Raw genomic sequence first — 18140 nt, forward strand, 5'->3', positions numbered from 1 at the left:
TCTGCTACCTATAAACTACAGCAGACCGTAGTGTTTCATAGTGTATTATAAGTATTGTTTATTAAATACTCTTCTTCAGGAAAACAAAATTTCACAGTCAGTTCCCTAACGACTATTATACAACTAAATACTAACAAATTGTAACTGTATCCTACTTACCATCTTACTAATTAATACATCAGTCTATACATTCTTCCTAAATCCCAGGTTACAAACGACTAAATATTTTAACAGTAGAAATAAAAATGATTATTACCTTTTCCAAATTAAATTTAAAATTTTTAACTTATTTTCTTCAAAAATAAAATCCTCAGGTTTGCGGCCATCGGCACTAGCGTAGTGTTTATGGAATCCGAAAGACGTTGCCTATGCTAAAGAATCCAGATCTCCTGAGTTACAGAGAGCCTTAAAAGATTCCACTGACTTCAAACTTTTTCATTTTTTTAACGATCGCCTTCAGTGCCATAAATCGTATGGTGCCGAAGTTGGATCCGTGACTTCGGGAAGGACATGCATTGTAGTCACTGAACTTCAATGCGAGGGACATTTGAGAAGTAATGCAACACATTTTTTTCTGAAATCAGGTTGGTTTCATTCAGGATTCCAGTACACCACATTATTCCCAGTCTTTTAGCTACAAAACCCCATTTTTAAACATGATGTGCATTCAGTGCGACGGCCTTACGCCATCCTATCGGTAAGGCCCGTATACCCGCATGGTACCACTGTATTGGTCGACGTTGGAGCCACTGTATTGCTGCATCAATAACCTCCCTCTCATCCACTTACTGCTTACCACAGAGAGCTTTCTTCATTGGGCCAAACAGATGAAAGGCGGAAGGGGCGATATCCAGGTTGTAGGGTGGATGAGAAAGAGCAATCAAAATGGTCCAAATGGCTCTAAGCATTAATGGACTAACATCTGAGGTCACCAGTCGCCTAGAACTTAGAACTAATTAAACCTAACTAACCTAAGGACATCACACACATCCATGCCCCAGGCAGAATTCGAACCTGAGCCGTAGCAGCAGTGCGGTCCCGGACTGAAGCTCCTAGAACCGCTCGGCCACAGCGGCCGGCGAAGAACAGTCCAGTGAAGTTTTGTGAGCTCCCCTCGGGTGCGTGGATTTGTGTGCGGCCTTGCCTTGTCATGGAGAACCAGAAGTTCGTTTGCATTTTTGTGGCGACGAACACGTTGAAGTCAACTCTTCATTTTCCTGAGGGTAGCACAATGCACATCAGAGTTTATCGTTGTTCCACGAGGGAGGACATGGAACAGAATTACCCTCTCAGGGTCCCAAAAGACCGGCCCCGTGACTTACTGGCTGAAGGTGCGGCTTTCAGTTTTTTTTCCAGAGGAGAGGTGGTGTGGCGCCACTCCATACGTTGCCGCATTGTTTCCTACGTAACGCTTTCGCGATTACTAAATGATCCTGTAACGAAGGGCACTGCTCTCCGTTGGGTCTCTTCTATCAACCCTATCTGGTACGGATCCCACACCGGTGAGCAATATTCAAGCAGAGGGTGAACTTTATGAAACTATAGGGGTTGAAGCGCAAATATTCCACGCTGTCCCTCAAAAAAAAATCCGCATTTTTTCAGTCGAAATTGTCGAGAAAAAAAGTGTTGCATTACTTATTGATCTCCCGTCGTATCTCAGCTTCGTTTATAAAGAATGTGTCCAAGCAGGATAGTACCGAAGCCATGGTGAGATTGACCCCCTACAAGGGCGTAGGCACAAAGGCGGTAAATGACGAAAAGAAAAACGAAACACGATTCAAGAATTAATGGGAAGATCTATGTGAATTATCTTATCACTCGTGTTCCAACCATCCCTGCGAGAACCCTTTCCCTCAGTCAGAGACTGTAAGCGCGTTGTTGTCCAAGTAGCGTCATGCAGATGTGACTACTGCCGAAAGGGCGTTACATGGGTTACGTGTCAACAGTGTGTTTTGCTCCTACAGCTGACGCCCATACAGTTAGCGCATGTTCAGCAGTGGTGTTTCTGCCACTACATCCCTACTGTTTTGTAAGATATCAAAGATTGGCGAGCGGGCCCTGGAGCAAATAGGCGATTTTGACGGAGGCTTCAAATTTTTGCCCATTTATGCCAACTCGGGACTGAAGTGCAACTGTTTAAAACAGACTGCTTCAAAGTATCTGACAGAATATGGCTCAAATGGTTCTGAGCGCTATGGGACTTAACTTCTGCGGTCGTCAGTCCCCTAGAACGTAGAACTACTTAAACCTAACTAACCTAAGGACATCACACACATCCATGCTCGAGGCAGGATTCGAACCTGCGACCGTAGAAGGCGCGCGGTTCCATACTGAAGCGCCTAGAACCGCTCAGCCACTCCGGCCGGCTCTGACAGAATAGTAAGTGCACTGGGAGACAGATTCCACATGTAACAAACCATTTCGACTCACTTTCACCCCCTAAATGATAGTTCTGTATTTTATTTTGAAAAATACACTCCTGGAAATGGAAAAAAGAACACATTGACACCGGTGTGTCAGACCCCCATACTTGCTCCGGACACTGCGAGAGGGCTGTACAAGCAATGATCACACGCACGGGACAGCGGACACACGAGGAACCGCGGTGTTGGCCGTCGAATGGCGCTAGATGCGCAGCATTTGTGCACCGCCGCCGTCAGTGTCAGCCAGTTTGCCGTGGCATACGGAGCTCCATCGCAGTCTTTAACACTAGTAGCATGCCGCGACAGCGTGGACGTGAACCGTATGTGCAGTTGACGGACTTTGAGCGAGGGCGTATAGTGGGCATGCGGGAGGCCGGGTGGACGTACCGCCGAATTGCTCAACACGTGGGGCGTGAGGTCTCCACAGTACATCGATGTTGTCGCCAGTGGTCGGCGGAAGGTGCACGTGCCCGTCGACCTGGGACCGGACCGCAGCGACGCACGGATGCACGCCAAGACCGTAGGATCCTAGGCAGTGCCGTAGGGGACCGCACCGTCACTTCCCAGCAAATTAGGGACACTGTTGCTTCTGGGGTATCGGCGAGGACCATTCGCAACCGTCTCCATGAAGCTGGGCTACGGTCCCGCACACCGTTAGGCCGTCTTCCGCTCACGCCCCAACATCGTGCAGCCCGCCTCCAGTGGCGTCGCGACAGGCGTGAATGGAGGGACGAATGGAGACGTGTCGTCTTCAGCGATGAGAGTCGCTTCTGCCTTGGTGCCAATGATGGTCGTATGCGTGTTTGGCGCCGTGCAGGTGAGCGCCACAATCAGGACTGCATACGACCGAGGCACACAGGGCCAACACCCGGCATCATGGTGTGGGGAGCGATCTCCTACACTGGCCGTACACCTCTGGTGATCGTCGAGGGGACACTGAATAGTGCACGGTACATCTAAACCGTCATCGAACCCATCGTTCTACCATTCCTAGACCGGCAAGGGAACTTGCTGTTCCAACAGGACAATGCACGTCCGCATGTATCCCGTGCCACCCAACGTGCTCTAGAAGGTGTAAGTCAACTACCCTGGCCAGCAAGATCTCCGGATCTGTCCCCCATTGAGCATGTTTGGGACTGGATGAAGCGTCGTCTCACGCGGTCTGCACGTCCAGCACGAACGCTGGTCCAACTGAGGCGCCAGGTGGGAATGGCATGGCAAGCCATTCCACAGGACTACATCCAGCATCTCTACGATCGTCTCCATCGGAGAATAGCAGCCTGCATTGCTGCGAAAGGTGGATATACACTGTACTAGTGCCGACATTGTGCATGCTCTGTTGCCTGTGTCTATGTGCCTGTGGCTCTGTCAGTGTGATCATGTGATGTATCTGACCCCAGGAATGTGTCAATAAAGTTTCCCCTTCCTGGGACAATGAATTCACGGTGTTCTTATTTCAATTTCCAGGAGTGTATGTAGCAGGTTTTGGTAACAAATGTAGGAGAAATATCTATACAGCTGAGCCATTTAGCGAAATAGCAGAAAGAACTGTTGAAGAGAACTGACACAGCACACCGTTTGAATATTTTGATGTTTTTTTTTTTTTTTTTAGATATAGGTTAGAGGTGCTTATGCAAACATGAAAGTATCTCTGAGGATAACTATGGCAGTTTCAGTAAGTGCAACATCTTGTCAACGACGTTCCAACAATTTAAATGTGATAAAGAACTACTTAACTGTGGCTGTAGGTGAAACAGTCTGTCACATTCAATTATCTTGTTAACAGAATACGATACAGCTGCTAAATTTGACTTCACTGACATACTCTATGTGTTTGATTTGCTGAAATGCAGTTGACACCAAAATTATATTAAAAACTCAATTATTGGAAAGGAATATGGTCTCAACATTTAATTACAACATTTTGTCGTTTCAATTGATAGTTGATGAGGAGAAAATAAAATCTCTTCTTTATTAAACACCATATTAAAATACAGTAGCTACCATAGGCAATAATACATAGACATGCTTTCAGTTTTTATGAAGTCTGTAAAAGCTGTTATTTATTGCAGTATTACAGCTGTTTTGATGCGCCAATATTTCTCATTCAAATAACTCATTTAAGCAATGTTTTTCAATAACGCTTCATTTTTGTCATACCTACCTTACAAACGAGAGAATTTCCTAAATGTCTGTAGAAAAAAATCAGAAAGGCAGTTTTTCTGGAGGAGAGGGAGAGGGGCGTATCCTTGTCAGTTCTGCCTCGACACGGCTCTGTGTGCAAGTATTAATCTCGTTCAGTAGTTCATTCCTCTTCCTACATTTTGTTCTTTCACTAGTCATGACATCCCCATGTCACCACCATTAACATACGTGTTTTGTGGGGGAGGTAATGGTTGTGCTTCTTACATTCTGCATACATAACTGAAGGAAAAGCCTGTGAAGAGCTGCACAGGACAACATCTCGTCTCACTTGTAAACTGGGCCAGCGGCTGTAATTCCAGCGTCCAAAATCTTCCTGCTCCAGCTCCCAGCACCAGCATTTCTCGCAGTTGATTATTAATTGAGGGTTAATCTTTAGAATTAGAACCACAATTTCTGTGATTACAGAATAAGACCATTTCGGACGTACAACGAAGGTGTATCGACGTTCGTTTTATCTGTGCAATATCAGCATGTTATATAGGGGAGCTACGTGTAAAACTGGAAGGATAATACGAGTGAACCATGAACTCTCCGCCTCACGCTGTACGTGGACCGCTGACTATTAATACAGAATGTTCTTGTAGACAGTTGTGAAAAAGACGATAACTGGTAAAATCAAAAACGAGCCTATAATTTCAGCAGGTGGTGCCCCCAGGTCATATACATATTTTAGAAATGTCATATTACCGCCTTGTGCTGTTGGTAAAATATTTTATTTATCCAACCAGTTTCAGTCGTCTGCCCATCATCAGGTTCATAAAAGTTTTGACAGCGTCATGTTAGGCGAAATATAAAATCGTTATTTTTGGGAGATAAAACCATGAATAATACACTGTCATCATATCCTTATATAAATAACGCCTTGAGTCTACGAAAACTGTCCTAGGGAGAGTAAACATTCGTATTAAAACTGCAATCGATGTTATATTTGGCAAAATGTAGATTTTTTTCTCATCTGCGTAAGTTAAGTAAAGCTACACCCTGGCCTGGCGTTAGCATTTTGTTTAAGAGTTTAGTTTTACTATTAACCAAAAAACTGTAAGTGACTGTATTTGTTTTCTAATTTTTCGTTAACTGCTTACTCTTCCTCGTTAGAGTCTCAGGAAACCATTCAGATAAATAATTCGAACTTTTATCCTCGTACAATCATACATCAAAACTTGGGATGTATTATTAAAGTAATAGTTACTATCATGCTTACTAACTGTATCAAATTCGAAGAGTTTCCAATGACATTTTTTTCCCAGGTTACTTCACATTTGGTGTAGTTTGAAACTTAGAGCTCACGTTACTACATATGAAATGCCACTAACAAATCCAAATCGTTTTGAAACTGGATGAGAGCTGTATCTCTATCCACTGTAACGTATTGATTTTATACAGTGGAGGATCGTGACACATAGCAGTCGTCGCCCTTAATGCAGTTTATTGTATCTCGCGTTTACCTATCGTCTGTGATTCATTAACACAGGTGACATCACATGCCATTCACCCTTACTTGTGCAAAAATTTCCAACAGCGGTTACTCTAGACAATGTGCTCGGGAACTAAATATAAGATCCAACACATTCAGAGTCGGTACAAAGTAAGATACAGTTATTGAAGTGCGTACAGCACCCGTGGACTAGGGTTAGAGTCTGTGATTAATTATTCAAACGTCCTCAATCCCGGGTTCGCAACTCCCTTAAAATTTTGATTAATAATCAACCCTGGCAGCCGAAGACTACCAGCATTAAAACTCACCCTCATTCTGCCAACGGCCTTGTCAAAGAGGGTGGAGGAGCGAATGGAGGTTCAGTGCAATCTCTTGTCCCTGGGGTGGGATACTGCCCCTAAAGACTGAAGAATCAGCATTGATGTAACGACGTGAGGATGTAGAAGGCAATGGAAACCACTGCACTAAAGACACACAACGAATATCCACTGGACATGTGGTCTGTAATTGAAAAAGTGTCATGCTGATGTCTCCATTGGGAAAAGTCATTAGGATCTCAGGGAGGTGACTGCTTATGGGGAGGTGACCGTGACAAAAAGGCTGAATAACCGTCGAAAGGATAACGTTCTACGAGTCAGGGCGTGGAATGTCAGAAGCTTAAACCTGGTGGTGAAGCTAGGAAATCTGAGAAGGGAAATGCAAAGGCTCAATCTAGTTGTAGTAGGGTTCAGTGAAGTGGAATGGAAAGAAGATAAGGATTTCTGATCAGATGGGTATAGGGTAATATCAGCTCGCCCGGTTAGCTGTGCGGTCTAACGCACGGCATTCCGGATTGGGAAGGAGCGCCTGGTCTCCGGCGCGAATCCGCCTGGCCGACTTGTGTCGAGGTCCGGTGAGCCGGCCAGTCTGTGGATGGTTTTTAGGCGGTTTTCCATCTGCCTCGGGGAATGCGGGCTGGTTCTCTTTATTCTGCTTCAGATACACTATGTCGGCGATTGCTGCGCAAACAAGTTATCCACATACACGCACATCAACATTACTCTACCACGCAAACATAGGGGTTCCACCGGGGGCCGAACCGCACAGTAACCCTGAAAGAGTGGTTCGGTGTGGGGTGGCGGTGGGGTGAAGTGGACAGCTGTAGTCGTCGTGGGGTTGTGGACCACTGCGGCTGCGGCTGTGGCTGCGGCGGGGGGTTAACATCCAATACAATAGGGTAATATCAGCAGCAGCAGCAAATGGTTTAACTTGAGTAGGATTCGTTATGAATTACTGTGTGTTACTGTAAACAGTTCAGTGACAGGGTTGTTTCCTTCAGAATCGGCAGGAAACCAACATCGATAACGATAGTTTTTAGGTATACATGCTGTCTTCGAAAACAGAAGATGGAGAGATAGAGAAAGCATATGAGAATATTGAACGGGTAATATAGTACCTGCAGGGAGCTGAAAATCTAATACTCATTGGGAACTGGAATGCAGTTGTAGGGGAAGGAGAAGAAGAAAAAGTTACAGGAGAATATAGGCTTCGGACAAGGAATGAGAGAGGAGAAAGACTAATTGGGTTATGTAATAAATTTCAGTTAGGTATAGCGAATAGTCTATTCAAGAATCACAAGAGGAGGAGGTATACTTGTAAAAGGCTGAGTGATACGGGAATATTTCAGTTAGATTACATCATGGTCAGGTAGAGATTCCGAAATCAGATACTCGATTGTAAGGCTTACCTAGGAGCAGATATAGACTCAGATCACAGTTTAGAAGTGATGAAGAGTAAACTAAAGTTTAAGAGATTAGTCAGGAAGAATCAGTACGCAAACAAGTGGGATACGAAAGTACTAAGGAATGACGAGATACGCTTGAAGTTCTCTAAGGCTACAGATACAGCAATAATGAATAGCTCAGTATGCAGTACAGTTGAAGAGGAATGGACATCTTGAAAAAGAGCAATTACAGAAATTGGAAAGGAAAACGGTGGTACAAAGAAGATAACTGCAAAGAAACCATTTGTAACAGAAGAAAAACTTCAGTTGGTTGATGAAAAAAAAGAAGTACAAAAATGTTCAGGGAAATTCAGGAATACAGAAATAAAAGTCGCTGAGGAATTAAATATACAGGAAGTGTAGGGAAGCTGAGACGAAACGGCTGCCTGAAAAATGTGAAGAAATCGAAAAAGAGGTGATGATCGGCAGGACTGACTCAGCATACAGAACAATCAAACAACAACCTTGGTGAAATTAAAAGCAAAGGTGGTAACATTAAGAGTGCAACGGGAATTCCACTGCTGAAGGCAGAGGAGAGAGTGGATAGGTGGAAAGAGTACATTGAAAGCTTATGACGGGGACAATACGTCTCATGTGATAGAAGAAGGAACAGGAGTCGACTTAGAAGAGATAGGGGATCCAGTGTTAGAATCAGAGTTCAAGAGAGCTTTAGAGGACTCAAGATCAAATAAGGCGGAAGGGATAGATGAAATTCAAGGAGAATTTCTAAAATCGTTGTGGGAACGACTATTCACGTTGGTGTTTAGGATGTATAGGCCTGGCGATATACCATTTGACTTTCGGAAAAATATCTTCCACACATCTCCGAAGACTGCAAGAGCAGACAAGTGTCATAATTGTCGCGCAATAAGCTTAACAGCTCATTCATCCAAGTTACTTACAAGAATAATATACAGAGGAATGGAAAAGAAAATTGAGGATGTGTTACATGGCGATCAGTTTGGCTTTAGGAAAGGTAAAGGCACCAGAGAGGCAAGTCGGACGTTGCGATTGATAGTGGAAGCAAGACTAAAGAAACATCAAGACATGTTCATAGGATTTGTCGACCAGGAGAAACCGTTCGACAACATGAAATGGTGCAAAATGTTCGAAATTCTGAGGAAAAAAGCTGTAGGGAGAGACGGGAAATACACAATATGTACAACAGCCATGATGGAATAATAAGACTGGAGGACCAAGAACGAAGTGCTCCGATTAAAAGGGTGTAAGACACGGATGTAGTCCTTTGCCCCTACTGTTCAGTCTGCACAGCGAAAAATCAATGATGCTAATAACTGAAAGATTCAGAAGTGGGATTAAAATTCAAGGTGAAAGGGTGTCAATGATACGATTCGCTGATGATATTGCTATTAAAATGGCTCTGAGCACTATGGGACTTAACTGCTGAGGTCATCAGTCCCCTAGAACTTATAACTACTTAAACATAACTAACCTAAGGACATCACACATATCCATGCCCGAGACAGGGTTCGAACCCGCGACCATAGCGGTCGCGCGGTTCCAGACTGAAGCGCCTAGAACCGCCCGGCCACACCAACCAGCGAGATTGCTATTCTGAGTGAAAGAGAAGACGTATTACATGATTTTCTGACTGGAACGAACAGTTTAATGAGTAGAGAATATGGACTGAGAGTACATCGAAGAAAGACGAAAGTTACGAGAAATGACAGAAATGAGAAGAGCGAGAAACTTAACATCAGGATTGATGGTCACGAAGTAGATGAAGTTACGGAATTCTGATACTTAGGCAACAAAATAACCAGTGGCAGACAGAGAAAGGAGGACATCAAAAGTAGACTAGAAGTGGCAAAAAGGGTATTCCTGGCCAAGAGAAGTCTGTTAGTATCGAACATAGTTCTTAATGTGAGGAAGAAATGTCTGAGAATGTACATCTGGAGCACAGCATTGTACTGAAGTGAAACATGGACTGTGAGAAAACAGGAACAAAAGAGAATAGAAGAATTTGAGATGTGGTGCTACAGACGAATATTGCAAATTTGGTTGACTGATAAGGTAAGAAAGGACAGTGACAAGGAGAAGGGACAGGATGATAGAACATCTGTCAACACATCAGGGGATAACTTCCATGGAATTAGAGGGAGCTGTAGAGGGCAAAAGCTGTAGAGGAAGACAGAGATTGAAATACATTCAGCAAATAATTGGGGACGTAAGGCTTTAAGTGCTATTCTGACGTGAAGAGGTTGGCGCAGGAGAGGAATTAGTGGCGGGCCGCATCAAAGTACTCAGAAGACTGACGACTCAAAAAACCTCTATCTCATATTGAAGCTGTAAATTGAAAATGTTTTCTATGGCGTTTAATAAGTACGCCCTCCGAACCATACTACTGCAGGTGAAAAATTCACAGATTTAAAAGAATTTAAATGAACCTTTAATTAGTACAGAGTAACGGAGTGGTTAACGAAATTTTATTGGAGAAGTGCGCTAAATGCTAGTTTCGATTTTGTAATACGTGAAGGTCGTTAACCTTTTAGTCTCACATTACAGGGTGATGTGCTGGCGTGCAACAGGCTGACATTTCTGCCGACAGATGGCTGTAGCTACCGGCCGCGTGCAGTTCCTTGTGGAGCAACAGGTGGCTCTGCTGCCTGATTCCAGCGTTCGCCGATAGATGGCAGGCGAGTGCGAATTTCATCCGCGGTGTCGAAAGCAAGTGTCACAAGCGGAATCCGACGGGGCCTTCGGATTTACGTTGTCTTTGACTGCATTTGATCTCTCCAGAAGATTGTCGAACCACTAAACGAGGAAAACCTCTCCCCCAAAGTCAATGCCATGACGTACCCACTCCCATTACGAATACTATGTAGCATCTGAGAGGTACCCGAGTTCATTAAAACGCAAATTTGCAATAGCTTTATAATCGCTTCATCACTATTAATTATGCAGTTCTTTCTTTTCGTTTTAATTTGCGAATAGTAAAAATCTTCTTCACTGTAAAACTGCAGAGCACAAAATCGACTGCGATTGATATCACATAGCGGACGGCACTTCAAGTCACGTCAAAACATACCACAGTATTCTTCAAATAGGAGCAGTCTTACCAGTTGTCAACAGAACAGCACGTCATATCGTCATATCACGGACTGTCAACAAAAAAGTTGTGACGAGTACGAGACAAACGTACAAGACTGACTGACCAAGTGCAGCGTCGTCGCGTGCTCTTATCGCCGCGCTTGGTCGTGTTCTACTCGTGGATTTTGTGGCTTAGTAATATTTATTTTATTGCTTGCTTTTCTCGTGATGCGTTGTGTAGGTTGTATGATAACTTGTTTTTTTTTTTAGGTCTATTTACTTTCGGATGAGACTCAACAATTGAAAGTGACATATAATGTAGATTTTACAGTATATGGTAAAAAGGAAGAGTCCACATACCACAACGTAGAAGAACACAGAACAGTCATCTACATCGAGGGAGACAAATACACTATTTTCACATTTATGACGATTGAAAAGATAATTTTCGCACAATGTATCACTGCCAAGTAACATAGCTCGATGAAACTTGGACTGAACATAGAGACAACTGCCACAGCATAGTACGGAAGGTAACTGAATAAAATACGCAATGGGACGAACGGAAATGATATTTTTATTTTTAAAAACTATTACATTGATTTCGCCGCTATTTATAACGGTGTGCTCAACATTACAAAAGGCGGGTCATGGTTGTTAATAGGATGAGTGAATACTGTGAAAGGCAATGAATGCTTTGCACCTTGCTCCCATGCAGGCCACGTCTTCCCAAGTACTCGGTGGGATTTAAGTTGGAGGAACGAACAAGCTAGTCCATTCGTCGCATATTCTCTCGTTGCAGTAGCTCGCACACCTGTGCACTTCCATGCTGCCGCGCGTTGCCATCTATAAAAATGCAGTGAGGGCTGAAAGCACCCTTGAAAAGACGCACGTGGGTGGTGGTGGTTAGTGTTTAACGTCCCGTCGACAACGAGGTCATTAGAGACGGAGCGCAAGTTCGGGGTAGGGAAGGATTGGGAAGGAAATCGGCCGTGCCCTTTCAAAGGAATCATCCCGGCATTTGCCTGAAACGATTTAGGGAAATCACGGAAAACCTAAATCAGGGTGGCTGGAGACGGGATTGAACCGTCGTCCTCCCGAAAGCGAGTCCAGTGTGCTAACCACTGCGCCACCTCGCTCGGTACGCACGTGGGCAACGAGTACAGTGTCACACTATCGTTGACTGGCGGATGTACCATGTTAAAAGATTTGGAGATCAGTACGCCCACAAACATTATGCGTCACCACACCATAACACCTGAACGAACAAAACGCTCATATGCGGAGTGTTCCTGCATGTGTTACGAACCTTGTTCAAAATGTTCAACTGTGTGCGAAATCTTATGGGACTTAACTGGTAAGGTCATCAGTCCCTAAGCTTACACACTACTTAATCTAAATTATCCTAACGACAAACACACAAACCCATGCCTGAGGGAGGACTCAAACCTGTGCCGGGACCAGCCGCATAGTCCATGACTGCAGCGCCCTAGATGTTGCTCCACGTGAGTTTGCTTAATATAATTATAACAGATCCTGTGTCACTGTATTATAATTTTTACGAATAACTAACCTACTGTTTACGTGCACTTGCAGGAATAGCACGAATGACAGAATTAGAAAATATACACAGAAGCATAAATGCGCATTCAGCCCCCTCCTCGTCAATAACGCAATGTGGTAAAAATGATACTCTTCGGAGAAAAATGGTTCAAATGGCTCTAAGCACTATGGGACTTAACATCTGTGGTCATCAGTCCCTTAGAACTTCGAACTACTTAAACCTAACTAACCTAAGGACATCACACACATCCATGCCCGAGGTAGGATTCGAAACTGCGACCGTAGCGGTCACGCGGTTCCAAACTGAAGCGCCTAGAACCGCACGGCCACACCAGCCGGCAACATTCATAAAGAATTATACTGTAATCATTAATATATACATACATCGAATGGTAGTTCCTTAATTGTGAGACCACATACCTACTTTTCGTTAAACAGGTGGTCCCTCTTAATCCTATTGGGCAGTCTGACGTGATAGTGACTTTAGATGTAGTGGAAAACACGAATTAGCAGGACCGTATCGAGACGTCAATTTGGCGTTAATGGCCAATGTTTATCGAGCGTTTGTCACCTTCTCTACATCGGAGACCAGTTTGTACACTCCCTTGGTGAGGAGCGCTCACAAAGTATCTGACGCTGTCGTCGATGCTTCTTCTTGTGTTGCTCGTTTGTATTCTTCTCAAATCAAATGCCTCTGAGCACTATGGTACTTAACATCTGTGGTCATCAGTCCCCTAGAACTTCGAACTACTTAAACCTAACTAACCTAAGGACATCACACACATCCATGCCCGAGCAGGATTCGAACCTGCGTCCGTAGCGGTGATCCGGTTCCAGTGTGGAGCGTCTTTAACCGCACGGCCACATCGGCCGGCAATGTATTCTTCTCGGGGTCTTAACCTGTAATTATGTACCTGTTTGTGAGGCATTTTGTGAGCAGGATGGGCTAATATTTTTGAATAACCATTTTCCGTTATTGGTACAGTTTGCATCTTTGATAATGCTACTCATTTGCACTGACTTACTCCCACAAAAAAAACGAATTAACAGTTTTCGGCCAAAGCTTAAGAGAAGATAGGACAAATACAAAACTTTAAGGTCGCGCATGTTCAATGTGTTTTCCGATTCGTCGGCATTATTAACTGCGAAACATGCCTCCCAAAATTAGAAATGTTCGTTGAGAGTATCACATGTGTTTATTTTTTCATTTTTCATGTTTTAAATTCGTTTTTGTTCTTTAATTTATATGATATCCCGAGAAATTCTGGTAATCATCATTACAGTATGTTTAATTGTGAATTATGTGCACTGAGTTTAAGGAACGAGAATTCATAATTGAACATTGTGAAGTGCGTTCGTTGCTGATTATTTTATTAGGACATCTTTGGCTGACAACTGAATGTCGTAAACACAGATAAAATGACATACCGCTGACTTGTTAATGACACGGGTGCAGAGTATTTATAAAGCAAAGTAAACATTTTTATATTATTAGTGAAGTCGTTAATTCAAAAAATTAACAATACGATTGAGTAAGCTTTAACTGTTACGAAGCTAACACTATAATAACTGAAAATCAGTTTAACAGAGGACAAAAAGGGAAGTTGTGTTTGACCGTTCAATATAAATCTGCAGTTCGTTACAATATGTTCATTGATTTCAAGTATTTACAGAAGGGTCATCTTTCCCTTACCTAGCAAGAATGTTGAGCACACACGACCGTTCTGCATTCTATTAAGTGCTATCTGAAAACTCTGCACCAATATCCAGTCGGGTGTTGGTAAGGTTTCGAAATGGTACAAGCATTGGCCACTTGCTTTAAATGTTCAAAATGTAAAAATGTACACACTGATATATAATACGCTATAAAGACAATCTGAGAGCGTTGTAACTGGAATTGCACAGTTCGTGCAGTGATTTGGCTGTAACAATTTACATGTATGTAAAATGAAATGACCACTTAAACCCAATGCTAGGTGAAGCAGGAAACAGAAATTGGTTTATTGGTAAGATACTGGACAGATGTAGTCTATCTATAAAGAAGCCTGTTAAAAAAAACATTCACGCGACCCATTCTAGAATTCTCCTCAGCTGTGTGGGACTTGTACCAAATACAATTAAACAAAAGTATCAAATGTGTAGAAGAAAGAACGAATAACCACAAGATTGTCTGATTGATGAGTCACTGTCACCGAATTACTGCAAAACCTCAACTGACGGACTCTTGAAGATACACGCCAGGCATCCTGCGATGCCCTGCTTACAAGTTTCGAGAAGCAGTGTTAAGAGGAAATCTAGGAATCACTCTCGTAGAGTGCGTGACATCAAGACACAGCAATCTACAGCATGCTTCATGTGTTGGTGGAGCTGAACGGTACCCTAATTTGTGGTGGAATGGAAAGTAACCTCTGCCATACACATCATAATGGTTTGCAGAGTGTTGCTGTACATGCAAGTGTAGATATGGGCATGTTCTTTGGTACTTGTATAGACAAATAATAATTCCTTTTTTTTCTTCTGAATTGCGTTTAATGATCTCTGCGTCGTGTCTGTTCTTCTGTATTACTTTGCCTTTTCTTCACATTATTTCTTCTCAAAATTGCAGTGTAATTTCAGTTCTCCATATTTTATTCGTGGAAGATGTGTGGAGATCTCTTTTCTTCTGTTGTACTTCTGACAAGATAGACTTGTCTTGTAATCGTTCCTAAAGCTGCATTTGTTATTATTAATTTCATTCGTAATAAAGATATAGTGAAAGCACATACAGCTTTTCACAACTTTTGAGTGTTTTGACGTGTTTTTGTTCGTTTACTTAATGAGTGCGTTCATTTAGTTCCGTGTTGCCATATCACATGCGAATCGGTTTTACTCTCGTCAAGCGTAATTTGGAACCAGTTAATGCACTAAAAAAAATGTGTTGGCTTTTTTTCACTGCGTAGTTTAACTATAGAACTGCAAAATTATCTACACTAAAATGACCGTAATTCCTGCTGAGTGCAAGATTTTGCCGGCCGGTGTGGCCGAGCGGTTCTAGGCGCTACAGTCTGGAACCACGCGACCGCTACGCTCGCAGGTTCGAGTCCTGCCTCGGACGTGGATGTGTGTGATGTCCTTAGATTGGTTAGGTTTAAGTAGTTCTAAGTTCTAGGGGACTGATGACAACAGAAGCTAAGCCCCATAGTGCTCAAATCCATTTGAATCATTTGAGCGCGACATTTTGCTGCCGTGCGCAATGGATAATTGAGCAGCTGTTGGCAGAAATAACTTTGTAGATTAATCTTGCCATAACGGTATGTTTTATAACAAGTATTCTTCATAGAATAGCTATACAAAGCCTTTTCGCAGCAGCTAGTAGTATCAGAGGTATCGAACACCTGTATTTAAAATTAATACAGGACAATGGAGCTACACTACTTTGTCACTAATTCAAAGAATTTTTTTACATCTGATGGATAGCAAAATTATACATAGATATAACTAAAAAGTACAAAGACTTGTTACTTATCACAGGATACAATACAGCCTCAGTATACAAAAATAAAATAATAATCCATGTGTTGAAAGGAGAATAGGTATGCGTATAACTACGTTAAAAGATACACTGACGGCGACAGGTGAGGTTTTGATACGCGTTAAGCGTGAGATCGGCAGCTCTTACGTCCAAATATCTACTGTCAGTAATTGATCATGATGAAAGTTGTCAACACCTCGACCGTTAAGGATTGTTGCTGAGGAATACACCCAGCCACAAATATTTTTAAAAATATACATTTTAATGCCATAACCGGTATCGGGTTGTCACGCACGTCTTGAGATGGATAACTTTTCCCATGAAATTAATGTTTTCGTCAACAGAACGGGTCCACCCCTCCACTGCACAAGAATATTTGAGAATTTACAGGCACTTTATATACTTTGTGGATAGTAAAAGCATGCTAAAGTGCCTTCATTTGATTAGATAAAATAAAACTTTTAAAAAGTGTTTGTTGTTGGTTGCGTTTTTCACCAACAAGATACACTTGAGATGGCAAAAGTCTTGGGACACTTCCTAATATCGTGTCGGACCTCCTTTTCCCGGCATATTGCAGCAAGTCGTCATGGCATGCCCTCACCAAGTCATTGGAAGTCCCCTGCAGAAATAGTGAGCCATCCGTAATTGCAAATGTGACGCCACTGTATGATATTGTGCACTAACTGACCTCTCGATTATGACCCATAAGTGTTCGATGGAATTCATGTCGGACGATCCGGGTAGCCCAATCATTTTCTCGAAGTGTCTAGAACGTTCTTCAAACCAACTGCGAACAACTGTGACCTGGTGACATGACATGGTTGTTTGGGAACATGAATTCCATGAATGTTTGCAAATGATCTCGAAGTAGCTGACTATAAACAGAGGATCCAGTCCATTCCGCGTAAACATAGCTCCCACCATTATGGAGCCACCATCAGCTTGCACAGTGCCTTATTGGAAACTTGTGCCCATGGCTTCGGGGGGTCTGCGCCACACTCGAACTCTGCCAACAGCTCTTACCAACTGAAATCGGACTTACCCGACCAAGCCACAGTTTTCCGGTCGTCTAGGTTCCAGATGATATGGGCAAGAACACAGGAGAGGAGCTGCAGATGTTGTTGTGCTGTTATCAAACGCACTACCATCGGCCGTCTGTTGCCATAAAAAAAAAGATTAACGCAAAATTTCGCAGCACTGTCCTTCTAACATTCTGCGTGGTGTCTGTCGTTCTATGTCGTGTCTCCCTACCACTTTCGTGCAACGACGCTCTGTGCGTGTTTTTTAGGGAATTGACTAGTTTGAACCTGGGACCTATTGTTGGTAAGGAGACTCCAGACCACACATGACATGTATAGTTCAGAAGAGTTCGGTGAGACTAGCGATGATATAACCAAATACTTAATGGTTTCAGCGTCAGCTCCACTGCACTCCCTGTAAAAGAATCTTAATACTAACTAAATTTAGTGGAAGGGGTTCAAGGCTTTCCTATCTTTAGTTAGCTGGTAAAATAACGTCGAAAGGGCAGTTAAGTTTACCATTGGAAATTTTATTCTACTCACAAAACATTGTTTATAAGTTGCACTATTGATAAAAGGAAATGTTTTAATACAGGATGATAAAAACCAACTGCGTTTAACAAAAATGTGAATGAATATTCCCTGAATGGGTTTCCAAGTTCTAAAATGGATCGAAGGATGACCTGTGCCATATCACATCGATAATCTAGGTTTAAGTTTCATAAAAGAGAAAACTATCAAAATGGTCTACAGTGTCCCTCAGCTGGTGTGGCTTCTCAATAATTATATAACAGAAAAATCATCGCATTTCAGATTTTAACTTACGTAGCAAATGTGAATACCATGAGCTTCAATTGACGATCGACACTAGTATTACGCAAAAAGGGGATGTAACAGATGAGACTTCTGCAGTTCTGAGTGAAGCCTTATGCGCTCAAAAATGCGGCATCGCGTGCCTTCATTACCTTGTCGGTCTTCGTCAGGGGGCGGTTCCCGGCGCAGCTCCATGAATCTCGCCGTCTCGTAAGCAACTCTCTCCTAACTTCTCCTTACTACAATTTACCGAAGTTGATTGAAAGAAAACTATGGCTGTGTTTTCATTTGACCAATCAGGGTCTCAATGTTAACCTTAAGCTCCGCCTACAAGAATTCTGTCTATCTAGTGAGAAAC

This window comes from Schistocerca gregaria, chromosome X, assembly GCF_023897955.1.
Source record: "Schistocerca gregaria isolate iqSchGreg1 chromosome X, iqSchGreg1.2, whole genome shotgun sequence".
NCBI classification, from domain to species: Eukaryota; Metazoa; Arthropoda; class Insecta; order Orthoptera; family Acrididae; genus Schistocerca; species Schistocerca gregaria.